The sequence below is a fragment of the Narcine bancroftii genome, chromosome 3, assembly GCF_036971445.1.
Source record: "Narcine bancroftii isolate sNarBan1 chromosome 3, sNarBan1.hap1, whole genome shotgun sequence".
NCBI lineage: Eukaryota > Metazoa > Chordata > Chondrichthyes > Torpediniformes > Narcinidae > Narcine > Narcine bancroftii.
The window spans coordinates 199,247,345-199,274,209 of record NC_091471.1 but is presented as its reverse complement, the minus strand read 5'-3'; the positions used below and the strand labels follow the sequence as shown (position 1 = coordinate 199,274,209).

The window sequence follows — 26,865 nt, the reverse complement described above, 5'->3', positions numbered from 1 at the left end:
TTCCTCTGTCATTTTTGACAGTGAACTATAGAGAGAAATAAAAATTCATGTTGGCTTTTGATGGATGGTTTATAATGTCTGGAGTGTCCATCTACATCAGTGGTTCTCATCGTTTTTCTTTCCACTCACATACCACTTTAAGTATTCCCTATGCTATCGGTGCTCTGTGATTAGAAAGCGATTGCTTAAGGTGGTATGTGGATGGAAAGAAAAAGTTTGAAAACCACTATTTTAATCATACCTAATGACTCATTATGTGCACAGTTTCACAACTCCAAAGGTAATGGGCCAATGACAATTTTCCTCAAGCAAAATATTTCAGTAACAATTGGGTCTATAGCAATGGTTCTCAACCTTCCCTTCCCACTCACATACCACCTGAAGCAATCCCTTACTAATCACAGAGCACTGATGGCAGAGGGATTACTTAAAGTGGTATGTGAGGGGAAAGCAAAAGGTTGAGAACCACTGATCTCGGTATTTTCCAACTTTAATAACTTCAGAGGAGGTGTATGCAATATGGCTCATTGTTGCATTTTCAATTCAGTGGCCTACCCCATTTCCTCACTTATTATGCAAGCCTTTTTATCTCCTCTGTGAAACCAAGCTTTCCATGGTAGGCAAAGCCAGGAAGCTAGATAATGGGATATTCAACCCAAGTGTTGTGATCATCTGACGTACTTTATGAGCGAAGTAAAAACAAGCATATTCACATCTACATGGATGCAAAAGAGGCACCAAGGAGGATCAAGCAAAAATAAAACATTTCATTGAGAACAAGAATGGTTCTTGAAGCATCAGAATGGAAGTGAAAAGTAGCAAGGGAAGCAGATAGAGTGAATGAGTCAAGATTAATGATCAATATAAATGTGAATTATGCTTTGTTAAAATCTGAATAGTTTAAAAAGCAGTACATCAATGGGTGTGGCCATTTCAGGATTTTTAAAAAAAACTTGTGCATGGACTGATGGGAGCATCAAGGTACCAAATCAATATTTAGAGCATGTCTTCAAGGATGAGGGGGCTACTGAAGAAAAAGTGATTGAACCAAAAGTTAACGCTAGATAACATTTAAAAAATTGAGAACATGGAGGTATTAGAACTGTTGACTGAACTAGTCACAAGCATAGGGTGGGATATATACAAGTATTTTTGAAGGAAGCATGCAAGGAAAATGTGAGAGACAGTGTAATCTTGCAATGTTCTTAGGATACAGAGCTTGTGCCAGAACACTGGTGAAATTCATTCCCTTGTACAAAAAAGGAAGCAAGGGTAAACCTAGCAATTACAGGCTTCCATGAAAGGAGAACTTTCAGAAATATTGATCTGAGAAAGATAAATGGTTTGCAGGATGAAAATAGATTAATTAAGGCACAGATTCAAAGAAGGGCAGGTTTTGATGAACCATCTGAGAGTATTTTGAATAAATGTTGAATAGAGTTCAGGAGGGTAATGCAGTTGCTTGGGTGTACATGAAGAAATCTTTTGATAAGGTGTTGCATGACAAGCTTGTCTGGAGAGCTGAAGCACATCACGCAAAAGGGATGTTAAAAGCATGGCCTACAAAATTGGCTATGTGACAGAATTACAGAAGATTATAGTAAATAGTTGTTTTATGGAATGGAGAAAGGTGGGCAATCTTGTTTACATTTTATATGTTGAAAGGCATAGACAGAGTAGGTGTAGGTTGTTTTCCGTACTGGGAGATTATAGGACAAGAGGGCGCAGCTCCAGGATTGAGGGTGTCCCCTTAGATCAGACACAGGGATTTCTTCAGCCAAAGGGTAGTAAATCTGTGGAATTTGTTGCCATAGGTGGCTGTGGAGGCCAGGTCATTGGGTTCATTTAAGGCAGATTTTGATAGGTTCTTGATTAGCCAGGGCACCAAATGTGATGGGGAGAAGGCAGGTGTTGTGTTGGGAAGAGTTTCAGGTTCAGTGGGTTCACAGGGAGACGAGTCTGCACACAAATGTTACAATCACATGTCACTTTAACATGGTACTTGATTTCTATTTCACTGAAGCAAAGATATAGACAGAGACATTCACCTGAGACCTAGGATGGACTCTGACAGTAGTGAACCTATACTTGACATGCTCGCACAGTTGAGTACGCACACGACAAACAGGGACTCTTACACACACCCAGTTCCATGTACTAACAGGGGTGAGGCTCTCTGCAAGTATTGATCTATGGCAGTACTATGGCTCAGCTTCAGTGTTGCGCACACCTTGGGCGTGACACTTCCAGTGATGTCCAGAGTAGTGACCTGGCATGCAGCAATGTCTGGGGCTTGGACCACGAGGCAGAAAGAAAGAATGTGCTATACATCAATGTTTTATACAGTTCTGAGTTGGGCGTCTATCTAATAATGACACTAGGTGATTTAAATTGGCCAACAGCAATATGTGCACTAATGGGTGGCTTGAGTCCAACCTTGACTGACAGATGATGTAACTTCCAGATCAGTTTTAGACCGGGAGGACACGTGACCATCTGCAATGCACACATTCCAGACAGGCAGAGAGGCTACATTTCCTCCACACACAACCTTCCACCCCTCAGAAGTCACATTACTCTGCAATTGCTATGAAGACAATCAATAACTCTATCTACATGTTATAACTATTAAAAAAATGGAAAAAGTAAAATTGAACAAGAAGGCATGTTATAAAAAAAAACAATCAAGCTGATCAATATATACACACATGTGCCTTCCATATGTTGGACAAGGCACATAAACAAATTCAATGGGAATGCCTCACTAGTTTCCACCCACCTCCGACCAAATAGGGTCACTGTGTTTCTGATGGAGCAGCGTGCTTTGGGAGCTGCTCCCCAATGTCAGAGGGAAGGGTAGAAAAAGAAATGTATCTGGCCACCAACTTGTCTGCCTAGTTTCTCTGGCTTGGCTGGCAAATGTGAACATCCTTACCACCAATGTCTGTGAGCAGGCAGTGCAAGGTCATCCGTCAGGTGCCAGAGCTCTCTGTTGGCTTGCACATCCCATGCCTTGGCTTTGACTTGAGCGCTCTCTAAGCACAGCACCTAGGCAACTGTCACCATGCTATCCTGTAGTGAGGTAAGGGGTAGATGGAATATCCAGAGTGTAACCGGGGTGCCTCGTTCTTCTGGGCTGTCGCCTGACACCAGGATGCCGTTCCTGCTCGCATTCTCTGTAAAGAGGTACCACATGCCTGTGTTGGATCATTGTAGTGGTAACCAGGAGGGTTCGAAACTGAAAGTCAATTTGTGATTTTCAATAAAAGTTCTTGAAGCCCCCCCAACCCGAGGTATTTGTTTCCATTAATGGGAGGGTTGAGGTGATGCTGTCATTGACAGGTGAAACAAAATATTTACAATGTTTCTTTCTAATGTTTGATCTGTGACACTGTATTTATAAACTGTAACACTGAAATTCTGAACTGTAACTTATTTTTCTGTGTGCTGAGAGACATTATTACCACAACACAGAGAGCAATTAAAAAAAATAAAAAAATAAACAAAAGGACCATCACAAAAGATGCAGTTGAATGTCTAATGTTGATGTTTAGATTTCCATGGCAACAGCTCTTGCCTGTCTTGCTGAGAGTTCTTTGCATAATAATTGACAAGTGTTTCTTGCTGGTTACTGGAATGGGGCTGGCTGAAATCAGTGTTGAGATTGGAGCAGTCTGTTGACGAGTGTTTCATAGACCCTCACGGAGAAGTGGAACGGCTTGAAGTGTAGTTTTCACCTGTGTGGGCGGTGTATTGGAGAGAGCTGAAAAGATTAGTCAGGGGCCACCTCTGGTAGGGGAGAGGAGAGGCTGGTCCAGGTCAGAGTGGGCAGTGCATAGGAAGCTCCACCCCATTGTGGCTTCATCCCACAGTGCACTCTCCAGAGAGCATTCATGTCTTTGTGAGACACCAGCAGGGTGTTGTCGCTGTACTTCACCTCAGCCCTGCAAATTTGAATGGGTGCTCCCTGCTCTGTATACTTCGATTCCGTCTAGGCAGTTAATGGCTTCTCGGACTGTTTTCCTGCTTTCCAGTCCCATGAGGGGAAAAACCACCCATCTAAGATTGGGGTGTGTGGTGGTAACTAAATAGCCTGCCACTGGACCAGTCACTTTCATGCTCCCTGGGAAGTGGTGCATGTGAGAGCCCCAGTAGATACCCACAATCAGTGTCTACTCCCTAACAATCCGTGTCCCCAAGCCAAAGGTCTGTCACTGCGGCCAGCCATGTAGGCCACGTTCTATGAGGGCAGGGAACCTGCTCCGGACTGCCATCACCACCCATTCCCATAGGGGGTGCCATCACTGAACCATTCTGGCAGCACCCACAAGGGCATTGCCAATCATCTGTTGGTCAGACACATGCTTCCTGATGTAAGAGAGAAGGAAATTGGGGTCCCTCATCTCCCAGTTGAAGCACTGGCATGGCTAGGTGTTCACATGGTCACTGGTGGTGTTGGTCCCCTTGCCTGGTTAGGTCCTTGGCAGAATAGTCCCAGTACTCTGTAATTTCACAATGATCACTTGCCTGCCCACCTGTCATCTGCCCCTACCTTTGGCTATCTCCCAGTTTTGGAGGATTGGTGGGATGCCCTTGTGACAGGTCTTTGATTGTGTGGTCACTGTTTGGGCTTGCAAAGGTTCTGGCACACAGGAAGAAGGACTTGTGTCATAGGGCTCAGTTTTCTCATGGTCATCTCCATCCATTCACACATAGCCATCCCCCAACTAAGTGTCAATCTCCTCCCCCCACTGGACAATGGCTCAGAATTTTCTTGAATAAAGCTATGATCCAGACCAGCACGCTGCTTGCAGGTGCTGTGTTTCAATCAGCTTGGAAGCTGCCTCCGTGATTTTAATTTCTTGGTTGGTCACTTGTACTTGGACAGTCTGCACTACCTCCTGTAGTGCACAACAGTGATGTTGCAGGGATTCTATCTCCCTATCTTTCTGGGTGCCCTGAATACTTAAATCAGATTTGATACCCCTCTGGGACATGTAGGGATATCAATAACCATGGGGCTCCCCCACAACTCCCCTGGCCTCAGGAAACCCTGGTACCTCCAGGAGGGTGACCACAAGATGCCCTATCTTCACACCATAAAGGTTCAGCCTGTTGATTCCATTTACCAGAATGTCATGGTTTGCTAGCCATACTGCAAAACAGCTGAACCTAATGGTTGTCAGGGTCACCTCCTGCTGCCTCCATTGATGAGGAGGTACATAATCTCTCTCTCTCTCTCACACACACACACTCTCTCACTCACAGTACTCCTTGTGTCCTGCTGAAACTCTTTGAATCCTGCTTGCAGCGCCAATTGTCATGCTGGGAAGAGTCTCAGATTCAGTGGGTTCACAGAGAGACGTGTCTGGACACAAGTGTTACAATCACATGCAACTTTAACACATGGGAGATAAACAGGGGAGAACGTTAAATGGTATTTGATACTCTTTCACTTAAGCAACAATATCGACATTCACTTGGGACCAAGGTTGGACTCTGACAATAGTGAACCTATACTCGACATGCTCACAGTACACCCACTACAAACAGGGACACTTGCATTTGGTTCCCCGTACCAACAGGAGTGCGGCTATCTGCAATTATTGATCTATCTCAATACTATGGTTCAGCTTCAGTGTAGTGCATACCTTACCTGCGAAACTTCCATTTATGTCTACGGTAGCAACCTGGCGTGGAGTGATGTCTGGGGCTTGGACCACAAAGCAGAAAAAATAAAATGTGTTATGCATTGATGTTTTATATAGGTCTCAGCTGGGTGTCGAGCCAATAATGACCCTAGGTGACTTAAATTAGCCAATGGCAAGGTGTGCACTAATGGGTGGCCGGAGTCCAACCTTGAATGACAGGATGTGACTGCTGAATAAGTTTCAGACAGGGAGGACTCAGATCTACCCACAATACATACATTCCAGACAGGCAGGGAGGCCATGCTTTCTCCACACACAACAACAGGGCAGGGGGGCTGAGTGGGAAAATGGTTCAGCTCATGATTAAATGGCAGGGTAGACTTGATAGGCTGAATAGTCTCTTTCTGCTCCTATGTATTATGGTCATGATTTATTTTTGGAGCTGAAACAAGGAACTCTTCAAACACTGTCATTGTAGTTAATGCACAAAAGTTCTGGATGAACTCAGCAGATCCTGCAGCATCCACAAAAGGCAAAGATACATAACCAACATTTCAGGCCTGAGCCCTTCATCAAGGCATGAGTGAAAGGTAGTCAGGCACCTGAATAAAATGGTGATGGGAGGAGAGAAGAAAGGGTGGGGGCAGGCTCACATGCCAGCAGCCAAGAGGCCATAGGTGGACGTGGATTGGAGGGCAGGAGATAAAAACTGAGAATTGATCAGGGAGGGGGTTAGCTCTGTGAATGCAGAGCAGGAGGAAAAAGAGAGAGAGAGATGGGCAGGGAGATGGAGGAAAGGAGACAGAGGGATAGGTAAAGAGAGAGATGGGAGTGGGGGGGGGGCGAAGTTGAACGGAACTCAGCAGTTGATGTTTATACCATCTGGTTGGAGGCTGACCAGATGGAATATGAGGTGTTGTTCCTACAATTTGCAGGTTATTTTTGGAATGATTGCATCACAAGATTTTTATTTATGTCCTGGACTGGGGAGTTCAAACAAGAATTTCCACATTTGCAGATGGAACAAAACTTGGCTACAGTGTGAAATTTGAAGAAGTTAGTGATGCATTGCGGCAGATAATATGCAGGCACATGGCAGATAAAGAACTATGAGATGATGTATATTGATAAGAAGATCAAGGAGTAGCAATGAAGAATAATGGATGCTGTTGTAAAAGGAAGGCAGAAGCAAAGGGACTGGGCTATGAATTCACATTGATGGTAGTTGGACACATTGAGAAAGCAGGCACTGAGGCATATACGGAATTTTGGATATTAATGAATTGAAACAAAATATAAAATCAGGGAAGTCATGCTGAACACTTAAAACACGGTCCTATCTCGAATGGAGTATTTTGTTAATTTCTGATCTTCACATTATTGGAAGAAGGCGAAAGCATTAGAAAGGGTCCAGAAAATATTTACAAAAATGATTGTGAAGATGGGTACAGTTGCAAAGATTTGTTGGAGAGGCTTGGATTGTTTCTTCTGGAGAAGTCAGATTTGATGGAGGGATAGGCTTTGTGGAAGGTTATTCACATCGGGGGAGAGTCATGGGCTTGAGGTTACAAATTTAGCATAACGTGGAAAGAAGTTAATGGTGTCATTTAGAGAGAATTTATATTGCAGTGTGTGGGTGGGATTTGGAACATTGTCTGCAAATTTGGCAGAGGCAGGTCCCATTGTGACCTTCAAGAGGGAAATGAATAATTATGAGGTAAAGAAATGTTTTCAAGGCTAAGTGGAAGGTACAAAGGCTGAAACTAGACAGTTGTGCTGGAAGAGAGCCATACAACACCATGGACTGAACGTCTCTTTTTGTATTGTAACCATTCTTGGATTTTGTGCATGAAATCCTCATACAACAGGAGTTCAAGATCATCTATGTTCTCTTTGTGGCCTCCATGCTGAACCCTGCCTCATATCCTAGGAATGACAACCATCGACAAGATATATCGGAGCACCACTTACAACTTGCATGGCACATTCATCCACATCTCAATGTATTGAATTTGAGGTTGTGACTTCACATCGAGTTGCATGTCATCGTCTTTTATTTTGAAAATGTTATTTATTAATCATAATAAATCATACAATCAAAACACAAGTCAATACATATTTTATCCCATAACATGGGCTTGATCGAGACAGTGTGTACATTACCACTCCAGGTCATCCCACAATAAACTGTGCTTCCATACATACCTTTGTCATGGTCATTTTGGCAGTAATTTTTAAATGGTGGTGTTCATTTAGAGTTTGATTTAATGTGACTCCAAAGAACAATGCATTACATTTTTTTCCCCACACTTTTTTCCATTTTATTGGCGTGAAATTTATTGAAGTAGAACCAGGAGGCAGCGTTCTAAGCTAAATTCAAATGTACATCACCTGGGTGTTCAGATCAAGCATCTCTCACAAAGATATACTGCAGTATTAAAACCAATATCACATGTGCAGCCACTGCTTCAATGTCTTAAGGCTAAAGATGGGACATAATAAGGCTGAATTCTTGTTTTATGCCCACTACTCAACATTTCCTTGACACAAGTATGTGTCTCAGAACATGAATAGGCACAAGAATAGGCTCTTCAGCCCACAGATCTGTGTTGAATATGATGTCCAACTCAAACTAAAAATTCTTCAGTTTGCATTTGATTTATATCCCTCCATCCCCTTCATGTTCATGTGCCTATCTAGAAGCCACTTAAACAGTACAATTATATCGGCTTCCACTATTACTCTAGCATTCTGTTCCAGGTACCTGTGTACCCAGCATATTTTCCTTAAACTTCTTCTGCCTCACTTTAAACACATGTCCACTCATGTGTGACACTTCACCCTGGGAGGAAAAATTCTGACTCTCCACCCTATCAATACCTCTCATAATTTTAAAAGCCTCTATCATGTTGCCCATCAGTCTGTTACCCTCGAAAAAAAAGCCAAGCCAAGTTTGTCCAATCTTACCCCATCACTCATACTCTTTAAACCAGGCAACATCCCAGCAAATCTCTTCTGTGTCCTTTTCAAAGCTTCCACATCCTCCTTGTCATGGAGTGACAGAATTGCACCCAAGACTCTAAATGTAGCCTAATCAAAGTTTTATGCAACTGCAACATGACTGCTCTAATTTTGAACTCAATTCCTCCAAAGCCTTGATTGCTTTCTAAATCTTACATATGTCTCCTTTTCCTTCTTGACTAATTTCTTGACCTCTCATCATCCATTCTCTTTCTTTGTCATACTTACCCTTTCTATGCATTTGAACCTGTCTTAGACTCTAAATAGTTATGCTTAAACAACTGCCACATGCCAATTGAAGGCTTATCTGATAACAGTTGTTTCTAATTAACTAGCCATAGCTCCTGTTTAATCATGTCATAATTTGTCCTCCCCCAATTTAGTAATTTTTGACAAGCTCAACCTTATCCTTGTCCATAACGATCTTGAAGCCATAAACATCCATATTCTTTCATTCTGAGGCTGAGCCTTCTAATTCTAGACACTCCCATGACTGGAAAGAAGTCCTCTTTATCTAGCCCTCTCAATAGTCTGTTTCAATGAGACCAACCCTCATCCTTCTCAACTCAAGCATTAATTTACCTAGCATGTTTACTTTAACTGGATAACACTTCCATTTAGAAAGCTAGCAAAGTACTGACTGCATTGTAGATTGTTACTTTGAAGCCACAAATTACGATTTAAGGTGAATCTGAAGGAATTTTCACTGGTAGCATGGATTTATATGGAAAATTTATTGTCAACAACAATTGTTGAGAGATAAATGAGAATAAAAGTCCTTAGGCTCAGTTTGGAAATATGGAATTTAGTATTTTATAAAAGAAAATATTAAAAACCCATTGGAATGGGATCTGGGAATATGGATACATAATTCCCTGACAGTGGTGTCTCAGGTAAACAGGGTTGTAAAGAAAAGTTTTGGCAACTTGGCCTTCATACATCAAAGTATTGGGTACAGGAGTTGGGATGTAATGGTGAGGTTGTATAAGACATTGGTGAGGCCAAATTTGGAGTATTGTGTGCACTTCTGGTTGCCTTAACTCCAGGAAGGATATCAGTAAGATTGAAAGAGTGCAGAGAAGATTTACTAGGATGTTGCTGGGTCTTCAGGAGTTAAGTTCCAGGGAAGGATTAAACAGGTTAAGACTTTATTCCTTGAAGCATAGAGGAATGAGGGGAGATTTGATAGAGTTCTTTAAAATTATGAGGGTGCTAGACAGAGTAAACATGAGTAGGCTCTTTTCAGTTAGTTGAAAAGAGAGAAATATGAAAGGACATGGCTTGAGGATGAAAGTGGAAAAGTTTATGTGGAACATGAAGGGGAACGTCCTCACTCAATGGTTGGAGTGTGGAACAAGCTGTCATCTGATGTGGTAAATATCGGCTCACTCACTATTTATTTAAGAATAAATTGGATAAGCTACATGGATTGGAGCAGTCTGGAGGGAATAGGACCGGGTGCAGGTGAGCGGAACTAGTGGAATAATGTTTTGACACAGACTAGAAGGGCCAAATGGCCTGTTTTCTGTGCTATAGTTTTCTCTGGAATGCATATTTCATTGAACAACTCATCCTCTTCCACAGACCATGCACAGTTCTCTGATACTTACTCTCCTGAGAGAAAAGCACTGGACTGAATAATAATATTTACATACCCATTATGCAACTCCATTTTTCTTTAATGAGTGAAATATTCCTGTCCCAGCAGCGCAGGGACCATTATGTTTCATGAAATGTTTCATTATCTGTGTCTATCTTTAATGGATAATTGTCATCTGTTTCCTGTGGCATAAGTAAATTTTCCTGGATTCATTCGATATTCTGATAAATATTTTGCATTGCAGCGGGCCACTACAGTTATAGCTTGAGGTTATAAAAAGAAAAAAAAACTCAGATGAAGGGAGTGTAGTCGACACTGAGTTTATTGAGAAGTAGCTCTGCCTTTTATAGGCAGCCGGCTGTGTCACCACCAGGGTGTGGCTTGAGCAAATCTGGCTACTGATTGGTCACCTCAGATCCGCAGGCCTAGATTGAACTCCCTGTGATCTGCTGATGGCAATTGGTTGATTCGGCCGTGATTACTGCTGCCTATGGGAGCGGGTCTCCCATCCCATGTGCTGCTTGCTTGATCGCCGTGCTCAATGGCTATTTCCTGTGTCGGCCCGCTACACGACACCCCCCTACCCCCCTCCCAAAATCTGTGAGCGGAATGTTGTCTTTTGGAGACTGGCCCCTGCACCATGGGGTCAGGTGAGTGACCAGTTGGTTGAAATCCAAGTGGGCCGGTTTCAGCCAGTCATTCGTGAAGGTCTCCTCCCTGCTGCCAATCTCCAACATGCAGGTGGAGCCGTGTCTGTTGACACATTATGGCTCTTCAAAAGGCCATTGGAGAGGTGGCTGATGGGTCCCGTGTCGGACAAATACATAGTGACAGTCTGCAAAGTTATTTGGAACAAAAGTGCTGGCTTGGCCGTGCACTCTGGGCTGAATTGCGGCCAATGTACCCAAATGCTCATGCTGTCGAGACAAGGTGGCCACTGGGAGTTCCCCCATATCCTAGAAAGCAGCCACGAATTCATCTGGGATGACTAGAGGCAGGCTGTAGACCAACTAAGCAGAGGATGCCTCGAGATCCTCCTTTGGGGCAGTTTGGATGCTGAGAAGGATCCAAAAGGGTCCAGTTCAGTCAGCCCAGTTCGGTCTATTGAGTCGGGCCATAAGGGCTATCTTCAGGTCCTTGTGGAACCTCTCCACCAGCCCATTGGCCTCCAGGTAGTACGTTGTGGTGTGGTGGTGTTGGGTCCCCAGGGCACTTGCTAAGGCGGTCCACAGGCTGGAACTTAATTGGAGCTCTCTGTTGGACATTAAGTGTTTGGGAACCACAAAACATGCCATTCAGGTGTTCAGTAATGCCTGTGCACACACCACCAGTGATTTCAGCCAGCGGCACTGCCTCTGGACATCTGGTCAGCCTGTCAACCATGGTCAATAGATAACGTGCACCCCTGGATGTAGTTTGGGGGCCCACAATGTCTAATGCACTTGGCTGAACTGACAGCATGCTGGTTCAAAGGGCTATGTAGTAACCTTAATGTGGGTCTAGACCTTAGATGCCTGGCACTGAGTACATTTTGGCCCACTGAGTGATCCCTTTATGGAGGTCATGCCAGACATACCAGTTGGCCATCATTCTAACTGTAGTCCTGTTAGTGGGGTGAGCCAAATTGTGGTCCGAATTGAAAACTTGCCTCCTCCATGTGGCCAGAATGACGGGGCGCAATTTACCAGTCGAGGTGTCACAGAGCAGCGTGTGGTTACCTGGGGTGATCTGGATGTCCTCGAGTTGCAGGCCGGTATGTGATGTCCGGTACGCCTATGTGTCAGGGTCTGCTTGCTACGCATCTGCCAGGGCTGCATAATCGATAACCGGGCGGGGTCGTGCACTACGAGGATAGCCAGACGGGATAGGGCATCGGCTACCGCAATGGACTTGCCAGCAATATGTTCAATGTCTGTTGAGAATTCAGGTATATAAGACAGATACCACTGTTGCCTGGCTGACCAAGGGTCTGACACCTTGCTGAAAGCAAAGGTAAGTGACTTATGGACTGTGGAAATTTTGAACCTCTTACCCTCCAGAAAATAACGGAAATGTTGAATTGCCAGGTAAAACACCAACAGCTCCCTATTAAAGGCACTGTACTTGAGCTCTGGTGGCAGTTTACTGAAAAAGGCCACCAGCTTCCACTGTCCGTTAACCAGTTGCCACAGCCCCGACCGATGTGCTGGATGCATCGCCGTGAGGGCGGTCGAGGTAGCTGTCCTCGGGCACATAAGGAGGGTGGCATTGGCTAGGGCATCTTTAGTTACTTGGAAAGCCTTGGTTACCTCCTGTGTTCATTGAATGTCTTTCCTGGGTCCTGCCATGAGGAAGAATAAAGGGCTCATGATGCGGCCTGTTGCAGGTATAAAATGATGATAAAAATTGACCATACCTGCAAACTCTTGCAGGCCTTTCATAGTCTATGGTCTGGAGAAGGATCGAATAGTGTCCACTTTTGCAGGCAACAGCTTAGCCCCATGTTGGTCAGTGCGATGGCCCAGGAAATCAATTGTTTCTTGGCCAAACTGGCACTTGGATGGATTGATGGTTAAACCAAACTCACTTACCCTGGAGAACAATAGTCTTAAGAGAGCAGCTTGATTGGTGTGGGTGTGGCTGGCCATTAAAATGTAATTGAGGTAGATGAAGGCAAAGTGCAGATGCTGGCCCACTGCATCGCCCTCTGGAATGTCTGAGCCGTGTTTTTCAGCCCGAATTGCAAGCAGAGGAATTTGAAGAATAACGGCAGTTTTTGGAATGTCATCAGGGTGAACTGGGATCTGACGATATCCCCTGATGAGGTCCACCTTAGAAAATAACTGTGCCCCTTGCAGGTTAGTGGTAAAGTCCTGGATATGGAGCACGGGATATCTGTCAGGTGTGGTGGCCTCATTCAGGCAGCGGTAGTCTCTGCACAGCCTCCATCCTCCTGCTGCCTTTAGTAGCATGTCGAGGGGGGAGGCCTATGGGCTATCGGAGCGCTGCACAATTCCAAGTTCCTCCATCTTTTGAAACTCTTCTCTAGCCAGGTTGAGTTTCTCAAGGGGAAGATGCCACACCCTGGCATGGAGGGGAGCGCCCTCTGTAATGATCTGGTGTCTCACCCATGCTTAGGCTCCACCAAGTTGAAATGGGACATAGCGATGGCGGGGAAATCCACAAAGACCTGAGCAAATTCATTGTTGGCAGTACTCACCCAAGTAATTCTCCAAGGCTACTCCACAGCATATTCCATAACCATAGCCATTGTAAGCACGATTGACACATTTGAACACTGCAATACTTGCAGATTCCTTCTAAATTGTACCTAATTTTGACATCATTTTGGGGATACTGCCATCAGATTGACCATAGAAGATCAAGTAGGTGGCTCACAAAAACTTTCCCAAGGGCAATTACAGATGAGTAATAAATGCTGGACTTGCTATAAATTAATTAAAACCTTCCAAAAATCTGATGGCCATCTTTACATCCATGACCATGTTTCCTCCCTTTTGTCACCTCTATAACCTTTATGTTATAATTTCTTTAATTACACACTTTGCAGATTCCCAATACTTCTCTACAACTCTATTCTGCATTCAGATGCATGGCCTTAATCTCTGCAATTCCTTTCTTAACCTTCACTGCCTTTCGAGCTTAATTTCAGTATAGTTCTATGTAGTAACTTGTATCAAATTCATCAAATCATGGGAAAAAAAAAATCACTCAATTAAAGGTGCCAAACAAATGCAAGTACATCCAAAAGTGGAGAAAATTAGCAGGCCATGCAGCTTTAATCAGACGTAAAAGGTAGCCAATGTTTTGGACCTGAGCCCACAGTCAAGGTACCAGCACTTTTGCACTACATTTAATGGCTGCAGACCTTGCTGCTTAAAATCAATGCAAGGTATTTTTTTTCCACACTTACCCTTTCAAAAAATGGATCTCAGTCAAGTCAAAAGTAGTCACCTTGGAGCGGTTTGACATTTTGACAGTTCGTCACTTGTGAAAAGTTATGTTCTCACTTTAATCATACAATTTATTCACAAGGTGATATTCTATGTTCAAAGGACTTTACATTCTGAATACCATAATTGACACTAATTTCACAGTTGGAAGGCCCCAAGGTCACGTTTGTAAGTTGCATTCCTGGGAGCTGAAATGACTACATGCAAGACCCTTGGACTCCATGCTTGAATTCTCAACAACCTTCTCACAGATGAAGCTCTGCACTAGGACCACAAACTTACTACATACGCTCGTAATAAAGAGAAAATTTAACAGATGCAACCTGGAAATTCTACATTCCAATTTGAAATTTGGAAAAGCTGACCTTGTCTAATGAGTACAATTTTGACAATGACATGTAAATAATCATCTGATTTTAAATTTCTCCCAATATATATTTTCACTGTGCAGCTGAGAGTCTTCAACCTGAGAAGTTGACTCTGTTTGACTTTACATGTATGTTGTCTGATCTGCTGAGACTTTCCAACACTTACTGTTTTAATTTATCTCATTGACGTTTAAGGATCTAGAGGGCTGTCAAATCATCTTACAATTCGCTTTTGCCATTTTATGTCATTTGCACATTGTCAAAATTACCTGGATTTTCAGAAAACTGTTGAAGTAGCTTGTTCAAAATTTACAGAGCAGAAACTTTGTCAAGTTCCCATGCTTTTTCTGCATAGTTGCAAATTTTCTCATGACAAAACAAATTCAATTTTCATGTCCCACTTTGAAATTCAAATTCAGCAGCATTTATCTTTGGAAAATGTTTGCGTATAGATCTCTGATCAAAGTACTTTTGATGTTATTGGGTGTAAAGTGTAAACAATTAAACTTATCAGAAAAAGGGGGAATGATTGTTGCCTTGACCATTTGAGAAAACTTTGGATTTTCTTGCCTTGGAGTTTGAAGAGCAGAAGGTGGAATAGAATGAAGAGTTGGGGGTGGCAGGGGTTGGTTTGTTTTCCTTTTCTCAACTTGATCATGGGGTAATTTTGCTCTAGAGTTGTTTTGATAGATAAATTAATATAACATGTAAACATTCTTCGATCATGATCCTCCGAGATTTAACTCCCAGTACCCAGCTACTTTATTTAACTTCCCTTCCCATCACATCATTTTCTTTCAATGGACTACAAAAGAGAAGACTAACTTTTCAGCTGCAATGATATTAAAGAATATTGCCTATTGGTTATGGAGGTAGAAATAGCTGGTTGTGATTTTTGTGGCCTGACTAATCACCAAATTCTCAAGGTGGCAAGGGAACTGATAGTGGGAATCAGCCATTAATCAGTGAGAGGAAGGTTGAACACAGTGCCTTGAGGTTGATTGAGGGTCAGTATTTAGATTGGTAAATGGGTGGATTGGTGTGGGGTTGTTAGGTTGCTGGGAAGACTTTAGGGTGGAGAGGTTGGTTAGTGAATTTTCTTGAGTGGGGTACTATCCCTGGGCTTGGACCAGCTCATGGAAATTCATTCTTGAAACTTTCTTCGTCTGAAAGTCCCAGCGACTGATGGGTTTTAAAATAACATAATTTAATTCCCTGGTCAACACTCTGAAGAGTATTGACATACTTCACCCCTGTCTGATGCAGAAATCATTCTATTGGTGCAATCATAAGCCTTCATTAACATAATAAATAGCTCCGTTAAACAAGTTCTGACTATGGGTGTGGGACAATGTTGCATTGACAGGAATTTGGTTATGTATGCAGCTTTGTTCTGTGTACCTGGCGTTGGAGGTCCTTGGCAAAGAGGAAATGTAAGAGAGGTTTACCTGTCTGGTTCATGGGGTGAGCAGCATTTCTCTTGATTAGGCATGTGTTCACTGAAGCTGGAAGCATGAGAGATCTTGTAGAAATCAATACAATTTGAACAGAAATAGAGAGAATAAACCCATCGAGGATGTTTCTGATGGGTGGAAAGTCCAGAATCAAGGGTCACAACCTCAGGATATGGGGACAAGAAATTTGGATCTGAAATCAGGAGGAGGAGCTTCTGTGGTGCCAGGGGATCACAATCTCACCATATGGGACATGCCATTTGGAACTGAGATTAGCAGGAGGGTGATATGTGAAATTCCTGGCAGTGGAAGCCAAAGTCGTTCAATATATAAAAGAAGGTTGTTCATGCTAATGAGTTCATAGGTTATGAGACAAATGCAGTTGTGGGCGGCTGAAGTGCATAATCAGCCATCTTGAATTGAGGTTCTGACCCACAGACCAAATGGTCTTCTTCTGCTCTTACCTTTGTTTGTGTCTATGTTTACAACTGTTGCCTTTTCCTGTTCTCCAGCCAGTAGACTGACTGGGTTTGTTTGAATAACAACAAATATAATCACTCCACCATTATGCACAAAGCTTTGGTAAATCCCCCTCCTAATCTTTTGTCAGACATTTTAAAGGCAACTCCTCCTCCAAATATTTGAACATCTGCCCAATTATACAGTTTTGTGTTTTATTTGATAGTTCCTAAAAGTGTTAATGCCATATCACAAACTAGAACCAAAGGAGGCGTCAGTGGTTGAAAAAGAAAATCCTTGGCACCTTATTTTTTGAAATACTCCATTAAAAGAGCAGGAAAAATACCCAAAACCAGTCCAGTGAAGAAAGTATAGCCTTGAAGTTGAGAGGAATATGGACTTAACCTGTTTTGGGCATGAGTTGGTGCAGCATAGTTCAAGGGGAACAATATGATTTATGTTGGGAAGTGCCCACTTGAATTTCAGTGATGACATACACTGAACTGAAAATGGCTGTCACTAGAATCAGGAATGGGCGTGCCATGAAATTTGTTGTTATGCAGCAGCGGAAATGTGGTGAAAATACTGCAAAATTACAATTACATAAACACAAGATGTGCAAAAAAAATGTCTATAGCTTCATTGTCTATTTAGAAATCTGATGGTGGAGGGGAAGTTATTTTTGCATTCTTCAGTGTATGTCTTCAGGATCCTGTACCACCACCTTGATGGGAACAGTGTGACTAGGGCATGGCCTGGGTGAGAGGGTCCTTCATGATAGAAGCTGCTTTCTTGAGGCACCACCTCTTAAAGATGTCCTTAATGGAGTGGAGAACAATGCCTATATTGGTGCTGGCTGAGTTCACAACCCTCTGAAGCCTGTTCCTGTCCTGTGCATTGGCAGCGCCATACCAGAGTGTGATGCAAGCAGTCCGAATGCTCTGCACAGTATACCTGTAGAAATTTTCAGGAATATTTGGTGACTTGCTAAATCTCCTCAAAAACCTATCGAAATATAGCCTCTGGTGTGCCTTTTTCTTAATTGTATCCGCATAAAGCCCCCTGGATAGGTCTTCAGAGATGTTGACATTCAAGAATTTGAAGTTTCTTACCCTCTCTACTGCTTACCCCTCTATGAAGACCGGTTTGTGTTCTCCTGGCTTCTCCTTCCTGAAGTCCACAATTAATTCTTTAGTTTTCATGACATTCATGCAAGGCTTCAGTTGTGACACCACTCAACTAGGCGATGTATCTCACTCCTGTATACTTTGTCATTGCCCTCTGTGATTCTGCCAACAAGTGTGAGGCAATCGGCAAATTTTGAGAGGGCATTTGAATTGTGCTTAGCCGCACAATCATGGGTGTAGAGAGGATAGAGAACTGGGCTAAGCATGCGTCCATGATGTGTGCCTGTGTTGATTGCCAATGAGCTACACTGACTGTGGCCTTCCAATCAGGAAATCAATGATTCAGTTGCAGAGGCAGATAAAATTTTGAAGCTTGCTGACCAGTACAAAGGGGATGATTGTGTTGAAAGCAGAGCCATCATTAATGTAAAACAGCTTGATGTAGATATTCCTGTTGGCCAAGTGATCCAGGGTTAAGTGGAGAGCTAGTGAGATAGCATCTTCTACGGAATGATTGTGGTCCAGGTTTTTTCTTAGTTGTGAGTTAATTCTGGCATGATGAACCCTTCAGATTATATCATGACAGAGGACATGTCTGCTACTAGGTGATAATAATGGAGGCAGTTCACACTGCTCTGCTTGTTCATTAGTGTGATTAATACGCTTTTGAAACAGGTGGTAACATCCGATGAAAGCAATGAGAGATTGAAAATGTTTGTGAACATTCCAGCTAGCAGGTTGGCACAGATTTTTAGCACCTTGCCAGATACATCGTCAGGGCTTGACACCTTGCGAGGGTTTTCTCTCTTGAAAGGTGTTCTGACGTTGGCATCTGAAACAGATATCACAGAATCACCAGCTTCTGCCAGGATTTTCACTGGTACAGTTGAATTCTCTTTTTCAAACTGAGCAGAAAAGGTGTTCAACTTATCTTGGAATGAAGCATCCCAGCCATATATGATGTTAAACTTCACCTTGTAGAATGTAATCATCTGCAAGCTCTGCTATTATCCAAACTTCACTCAGAATTGCTTCTTTGCTGTTAAGAGAGCCTTCAGCATTTGTATCTTGTCTTCCTATTGAGATTTGGATCACTGGTTTCAAATACCATAAATTTAGCTACAAATCTTTTAGTTTATCCATGGCTTTTGGTTGGGGGTACATGCGGGCACACAGGTCCTGATAATGCTGGTGACATTCGTGGCATACTCATTAAAATCTGCTGACTACTTGAATCGTAACCAGTGCACCAATTCAAAGCAGCCAGTCTTTTACCTACCTTGACCATACTTTCACCGTCTTCACCACTGGTGCTGTAGTCCTGAGTCTATATGTGTATCCTGGCAGGAGAAGTACAGCCAGGTGATTAGACTTGCCAAAGTGCAAGCATGGGATGTTGATGTAACAGCTGACAACTATTGGCTCCACTGGTTGTCCAAGTGATATGTTGATAGTAGTTTGTTAGAGACTCCTTCAAGCTGGTCTGGTTGAAGTCCCCAACAATGATGGGGAAGGCATCAGGGTGTACTCTCCCATGGCTGGTGATTCCAGTCAAGCGTTGAAGAGCTGGCTCTGAATGGGCAACTAAAGCGGCATCGTCTGCAAAGAGTAGTTCACGGACAAGTTGCTCTTGTATCTTGGTGTGAGCTTGCAGGCGCCTCAGATTGAAGAGACTGCCATCCGTGCGGTACCGGATGTAAACAGCGTCTTCTTTGTTGCGGTCTTTCATGGCTTGTTTCAGCATCAAGCTGAAGAAGATTGAAAAGTGGGTTGGTGCGAGAACGCAGCCTTGCTTCACGCCATTGTTAATGGAGAAGGGTTCAGAGAGCTCATTGCTGCATCTGACCCGACCTTGTTGGTTTTCGTGCAGTTGGATAACCATGTTGAGGAAATTTGGGGGGCATCCGAGGCACTCTAGTATTTGCCAAAGCCCTTTCCTGCTCATGGTGTTGAAGGCTTTGGTGAGGTCAACAAAGGTGATGTAGAGTCCTTTGTTTTGTTCTCCTGTTTTGCGGAAACTGCCAAAATGTTTGGCCTGGAAGTCAGCCTGAAGAAAACTGAGGTCCTCCATCAGCCAGCTCCCCACCATGACTACCAGCCCCCCCACATCTCCATCGGGCACACAAAACTCAAAACGGTCAACTAGTTTACCTATCTCGGCTGCACCATTTCATCGGATGCAAGGATTGACAACGAGATAGACAACAGACTCGCCAAGGCAAATAGCGCCTTTGGAAGACTACACAAAAGAGTCTGGAAAAACAACCAACTGAAAAACCTCACAAAGATTAGCGTATACAGAGCCGTTGTCATACCCACACTCCTGTTCGGCTCAGAATCATGGATCCTCTACCGGCATCACCTACGGCTCCTAGAATGCTTCCACCAGCGTTGTCTCCACTCCATCCTCAACATTCATTGGAGCGACTTTATCCCTAACATCGAAGTACTCGAGATGGCAGAGGCCGACGGCATCGAGTCCACGCTGCTGAAGATCCAACTGCGCTGGGCAGGTCACGTCTCCAGAATGGAGGTCCATCGCCTTCCCAAGATCGTGTTATATGGTGAGCTCTCCACTGGCCACCGTGACAGAGGTGCACCAAAGAAGAGGTACAAGGACTGCCTAATGAAATCTCTTGGTGCCTGCCACATTGACCACCGCCAGTGGGCTGATATCACCTTAAACCGTGCATCTTGGCGCCTCACTGTTCGGCGGGCAGCAACTTCCTTTGAAGAAGACAGCAGAGCCCACCTCACTGACAAAAGACAAAGGAGGAAAAACCCAACACCCAACCCCAACCAACCAATTTTCCCCTGCAACCGCTGCAACCGTGTCTGCCTGTCCTGCATCGGACTTGTCAGCCACAAATGAGCCTGCAGCTGACGTGGATATTACCCCTCCATCAATCTTCGTCCGCGAAGCCAAGCCAAAGAAGAAGATTCCAGTGCTTAGCCACTCTTGCCAGCTTGATGTTAGCCTGATGAAGAATGTAAACAGCAACCAGGATGTTGGCAGAAAACCCCTTCAACAGATTGAATGGAAGATGCTTGATCTCCAGATGTTCTATGTCAGGGGAGCAAGACTGGGACATAATTGTTACAGTTGTGAACCGCAATGATTTGATGAGGAAGGAAAGGCTTCTGCCTCTGCTTTTTCCTGATACCAGTTTCCAGTCTGAATGGTAAAAGGAGAAGCCCTCAGGCTGCAGTGGTGTGTCAAGTATGCTTTCATTCAGCCATGACTCAGTGAAACACATCACACAGCAATCCCTGATGTCCCTCTGCTGCTGTAATCTTTCTTGGAGTTTGTCACGTTTATTTTCTAAAGACTATACCTTACCCCAGAAGCTGGTTAGGAGTGGTGGCCTCAGACCCAGTGTTTAACTTGTAGACCCCCTCTGCATCTGCTTGGTCAGATCTTTCTTAAAGGGATCATGTGGCGGCTGCCTGACCTGCCCACGGACCGCTGCAGTTTGCTGTTTCCGTTGATCATTAGATTTTTCCACATTCTTAATACAACATTACTTTCTGGTATGTTGGTGTCTGTGGCTGTAGATTTTAGCTGCAGTAGTTCTAAATGAGAATATCTGATGACTCCCATCGGAGCTGCAAGCAAATAGTTTCTGCTGCAAGGCACCGTCATTTTTCATGCTTCACACCAGGAAAAGTCATAGAATCATATTTACTTGTGTTCCACTGCATTAAGTAACATCACAACTGAATTTCCAGCCCTATAATTTACATAACAGGCTTCATGTTATGATTTTCCTTCTGAGTTATCATTTTCCTTCAGTTTGAAATTAATTAAATAAGAATCAACTGAAGAGCATTTTTATCCTTCCTTAGCTTTGAATATGTATATGGGGAGCACCAAGTGCAGAACTGGAACATAGTGAGAACTCAAGGTTCCCCCTCAAGTGCAATAAATTTTCAATTTCCCTTGAGTTAACAACATAGTTATTTAGAAAATCTTACAATAATCAGACATTACACCGCATAGGGTGGTTTAAGAACTGAGAGTAGATATTTTAACTGTTATTACTTCTGTGTTAAATGATTGTCAGTTCACAGGCAATACTATTTGTAGGAATGAAGATTTGAACTCCTAAAAGTGAGTTATTGTGTTACAGTGAGGTTTTAGCTTTACAATTTAATATAAAAACAAAAACAATTAAGCATTCCAAAGTGAAGACTTTGTGCACACTAAAAAAATAAATTATCCACTTACATAATTGGACACAGACACTAGCTTGCAAGTAGATAACTAAAATGAGCCTGACAGTAAAGCTTGATGTGCAGAAAATTAATTCAACTGTCATTTAAATCTTTGACTATCTATTCACTCCCATCGTGGCCACAATTTCTCCACCCTCTTCCAGTTGGGAAGAAGATTCACATATTGGTGGAGAGCGAGAGGATTAAGTTAGTGGAGTTTTTCTAGTGAACCGGTGCGGACTTGAAAGGCCGACATGGCCTGTTTCCGCTCTGTAAATGGTTAGATATGAGATCACACATCATCAAATGTTAGTACAGTTCCAGTCCTGCTGTGGCCACTCTCTTGAATGTACCTTACACTTGAAAATAATGTTGACTTTGCTCTATTCTAACTGACATCTCTCTGTAACTCTGCAGTCTGTTTTTAGTGCTGAGCTGTGTTGCATTGACGAGCTGGATTGCACGCAGTAAAAAAACAAAATCGCTGTACAATTTCCAATAGCTTTGAACTTGAATCATTACCGATGTGAAGAACTTGCAAATACGTGTACAGTGATGAGGGTAGATCCTCAGTTCTCCAACCACTGTCCAAGGACTCTTGGGTCAATTTTAAGTAGACATAAGTATACCTGCTGGCTCTAGCCATACAGCATCATAATTAAGATTGATCGCTAGTTGTCTTCTCATTAGAAATTTTCAGCTGTACATGAATGGGCATACATATTGGTGAGTTAGCAAACCAGTATTCCGAAAGAATTCTCAACCATAAGGCCATAGTCCCTTCTGAAAACCTGTACTTGACCTGCATCTCCAAGGGAATCAAACTCATCCAGCTTTCCAGTGGTCTGACTTCTTTTGGAAGCAACTTGGAAGTGGGGTGTTTACACACAGTCTCATAATCAGTAAGATGCAAAGTCTTGTACGTTTGATGCTTCAAATATATTTCATGAACGACTCAACTCCATCTTTGTCAACTGCTTCAACTCAGTTTTAGGCAGGAATTATTTTTCTCCTCCATGGTGCTCTCAGTACCATCTAATACTTCTGAATTACTTTCATAAGTCATAATAATCAAAAGAATATGGCTGTGACTTGGTTGCTCGCATGCTTACTTCTTGAGCCAGAAACCCACCTCCTCCCCCATCTCACCCCACAAAAAAAAACAGACACTGACATCAAAAGAACTCTGGGTCTACTCCATTGTCAGAGGTGATGTCCTTCAGAGAAAATAGGTTGAAGAAATATTGTAACTTAAGTCCTATTTGTCCTAACCTGTTCATTGTTATACAGCCTGCTATTTCTATTCTGCTATCTTCTATTCTATATCCTGTTCTTTCCCAGTGGTCATGCCAATGATGTGTGCCTAATTATTTCCCTTTGGTTAACTCTGATCAATGCTGGTAGCACCTCCCCTTTAGACAATGAATTCCAAAATATAATGATTCTCTCTCTGATACTCTTTTGCTCATCAATTTATATTTGTATCCCATGATTGGAACAAAGTGGAAAACCAGAAATCCTTGGAAAAATACCATTGCACTGCCTTCCATCTACCTGTCTTGTTGCCTTGGGAAAGCAGAAAACATATTACAAGACTCATCCCACCCTTTATCTTCCACTTCACATCAGGTAGAAGTTTTAAAATACCCAGCACCAGATTCAAGAACCATTTCTTTTCTGCTTTTATGAGATTCTTGAATGGGCATCTGAATCATAAAATGGTACTGCCTTTGCACTGTTATAAGTGTTTTTCTCTCTTTCTCTCTCGAACACCATACTCCGCACATTTGTTTTATTTTGCACTGCCTCTTGTACTTCATTGTGGGTTGGCTTCATTTGCATAGCACGCAGAACAATTTTTCAAAGATCCCATTACAGTGACAATAAACAATTCAATTCAATCAATTAAATGTTATATTCTATTTTAACAAATATTAATATACAGGTTCTTCCCAACATGCATTCATGTTCCATTGTGGATGACTGGTTGTATCTCACAATGGACATATGTCAGAATTGCATACCTGTTAGTCGACATCCCGGGGTCCATAGGTTGAATGCAGCCATCTTGATTCCTGCGCACATGTGCAAGTCTTTGGTAGGCGCGTGCACGATGGGCCTGTGTATTGGAGTTTGTTTGGTGCATGTACCTGGATTAAGTGCCCTAAAGATATTGAATTTGCGCCCTTAACCTTTACATCAGCACCAACCGAACTCCAATATGCGAACCCACTGCGAATGTGCCATCCAAAGACTCGCACACGTGCACAAGAATCAAGATGGCCATGCCCAGCCTACAGACCCCGGGACATTGACTAATAAGGTAATTATGCACATTTTGGCTCTTCCATCACCTGTATGCCTGTTATAATTTGTCAAATATAGCATAAACAATGTAAATTTTATATTTCATCTTTTTTTTAAATTCAGTTGTATTGGCAAATGGACTTAAGTCGCATAGGTTGCAAGTCGGGGAATACTTGTAAAGAATTGTGCCTATTCTGGCTTCATGGCCATCCATAGAACCATAGAATATTACAACACACTAAACAGGCCCTTTGGCCCTTCTAAACTGTGCTGAACTATTATTATGCCTAGTCCCACTGACCTGCACACATTCCATATCACTCCCATCCATGTACTTGTCCAAATTTTTCTTTGTATAAAATCAAGCCTGCATTAACCACTTCAGCTGGCAGCTCCTTCCATTCTGTCACCAGTCTCTGTGTGAAAATGTTCCCCCCACTAAACTTCTCCCCTTTCACCCTTAACCCATGTCCTCGGGTTTGTATCTCACCTAACCTTAGTGAAGAAAGTCTACTTGCAATTACTCTCTATTTTCTTTATTCCTCTCGTATTGACTGTGGATTCCTACTGGAGAGTAATGCATTAAAATCTCAGATGATGTTGTAGGACAATATAACAAGTTTGATCCATTATCAGAGGTGTCATATTTCAGATAGTAATTGTCTGCTCACTCAAATAGGCACAAAGGCTGTTAAAGCTCTGTCTTCATAAAGAGCATGAAAGTTGAATGAGACAATATTAATCCTTCAATTAAAAAAAACATTGGTTGGAAGAAAATCAAAACTATGAAATAAAAAAATGAAAATGCTGGATATACTTACCAGTTCTACAGAAAGGGAAGCAAAGTTAATGTTTCAAGTCAAAGATCCTATTGCAAATATTAGGTTGAAAATTATATTATGCAACCCTAAGCAATGGAGTTTAATCAAAAACCTAAAATAGCTCTTTTGCTGCTCCCTTCATTCACTATGCTGAATTAATTGATGCAGGGTAATTTGACAATGAAGGAGTAGAAATAAAATTTTAGGTTCAATGTAATCTAGGCCAGCCATTCTCAACCTTTTTTTCTGCTATTCCCCTCCCCCCCTCCCCCAGGACTCTACTCAAAGTTTACGGTCCACCTCTCCTGTGAAGCAGTAAGGTTTTTGTATCTTTTGTACTTCTCTCCTACCAACTATGTAAAAAAAAAATTTAAAAATCATGTTATTTTTTTTATGGCCCACAAGCCCATGGCCCCCAATTTATGTCCCATTAACCTACATCCTCAGTATGTTTTGAATGGTGGGAGGAAACCGGAGCCCTCAGAGAAAACCCACGCAGACACAGGGAGACCATGCAAATTCCTTGGAGACAGCATAGGAATTGAACCCTGGTCCAGTCCTGATCATTACCAACCATGCCGAGATGAAAAGAAAACAAGGCTTACTTAAATATGCTGTGGTATTCAGATGGGGCTGTAGGGACCCCCTTGAGGATGGCTGACCTCAGATAATATAATTCAGGATTATGGGAAACTCAGAGGGAAACCTATATTCACTAGTTTTGTCATATGCCTTTTGCTCTTGTCCTTGGTATCAGAGGTCACAGGTTCATGGAGAGATGTTCGAATGGCAGGAAAGTAACTAATAAATTTAACAGATGACGTACACAAGAGTCTCTGCTGATGGGAGGAATGTTTAGGATAGTGGTTGAAGTCTCAATCAAGCAGGTTGTTTTTGTTCTGGTTGTTGTCAAACTTGAGTGTTATTGAAGAGGCTCATTCATCCAAGCAAGTGGGTGTTTCAAAATTTTGCTACTTCTGCTTTGTAAATGGATTCTCTGGAGGATAATAACACTGCACGTACACCTGTATTTTTGTAACATGCATCGATCAGTTTCTAATTAATGGTAACCTTTCGGGTGTTAATGATGAGTGTCAGCAATGGTAACAGGTAGATTGTGAAAAACAGGTGGTTAGACTCTTGCTTGATGGAGCTGGTCAGTGTCTAACACTTTGGTGGTGCAAATTGTTGTAACTGTGCCCAAAATGTTTGGGCTGCACATGTAGCTGAGGAATCTAACTCCCACTTTGAGCTTACTTAGTGAATTAACGACAGACATAGAGACATCAGTAGACTGATGGCTCCAGTGGTATCACCCCCTCCTGGCGACTGTGGGTCACTCTGATTAGGGCGTCCTAGCATAGATGTTCCTGCTACTTATCAATCTTTGTCAGATTGTTGTCTAGGTCAATTTGCATGCACCTATGGGCCTCTTCATTGATGAGGAATAGGTGAATGAAATTGAACATTATGGAGCCATCAGTGACATTCACTCCTTCCCCATTATAATGAAAGATAAGTAATCGATGAAGGTGGTTAGAGTGAGGACATTACCCTGAGGATCTCCTGCAGTGACATTCTGACCTGAAATCTCCCAACGACCACAACTACTTTCTATTGTGTGAGGTATCACTTCAATCATGGAAATGTTTTCCTCTTGATGCCCAATGACTTTAGCTGAGACCACATTTATTTTAATGCTACCTTGATGTTAAGATCAGCCATTCCCTCATCATGTCTGCATTTGGTCCATGTTTAGATTAAGGTTATGGTGAGGTCTTGGTTTCTGTTAAGTGAACCGCGTGAAAACCAAAAGGAGCTCGAGAAAATGACTGTTGGGTAGATGCCACTGGCCAATACTATTGTTGACAGTTTTAGCACTGAGCTGC

At 42.7% G+C, this 26,865-nt stretch overlaps 1 protein-coding gene across 6 annotated transcripts in view; it reads left to right on the top strand.

The window, feature by feature from the left end:
- The window catches only part of fstl5 (follistatin-like 5), an 810,780-nt gene that overhangs the window by 378,978 nt on the left and 404,937 nt on the right, over positions 1-26,865 (top strand). The gene's annotated exons all lie outside the window — the stretch shown is intronic.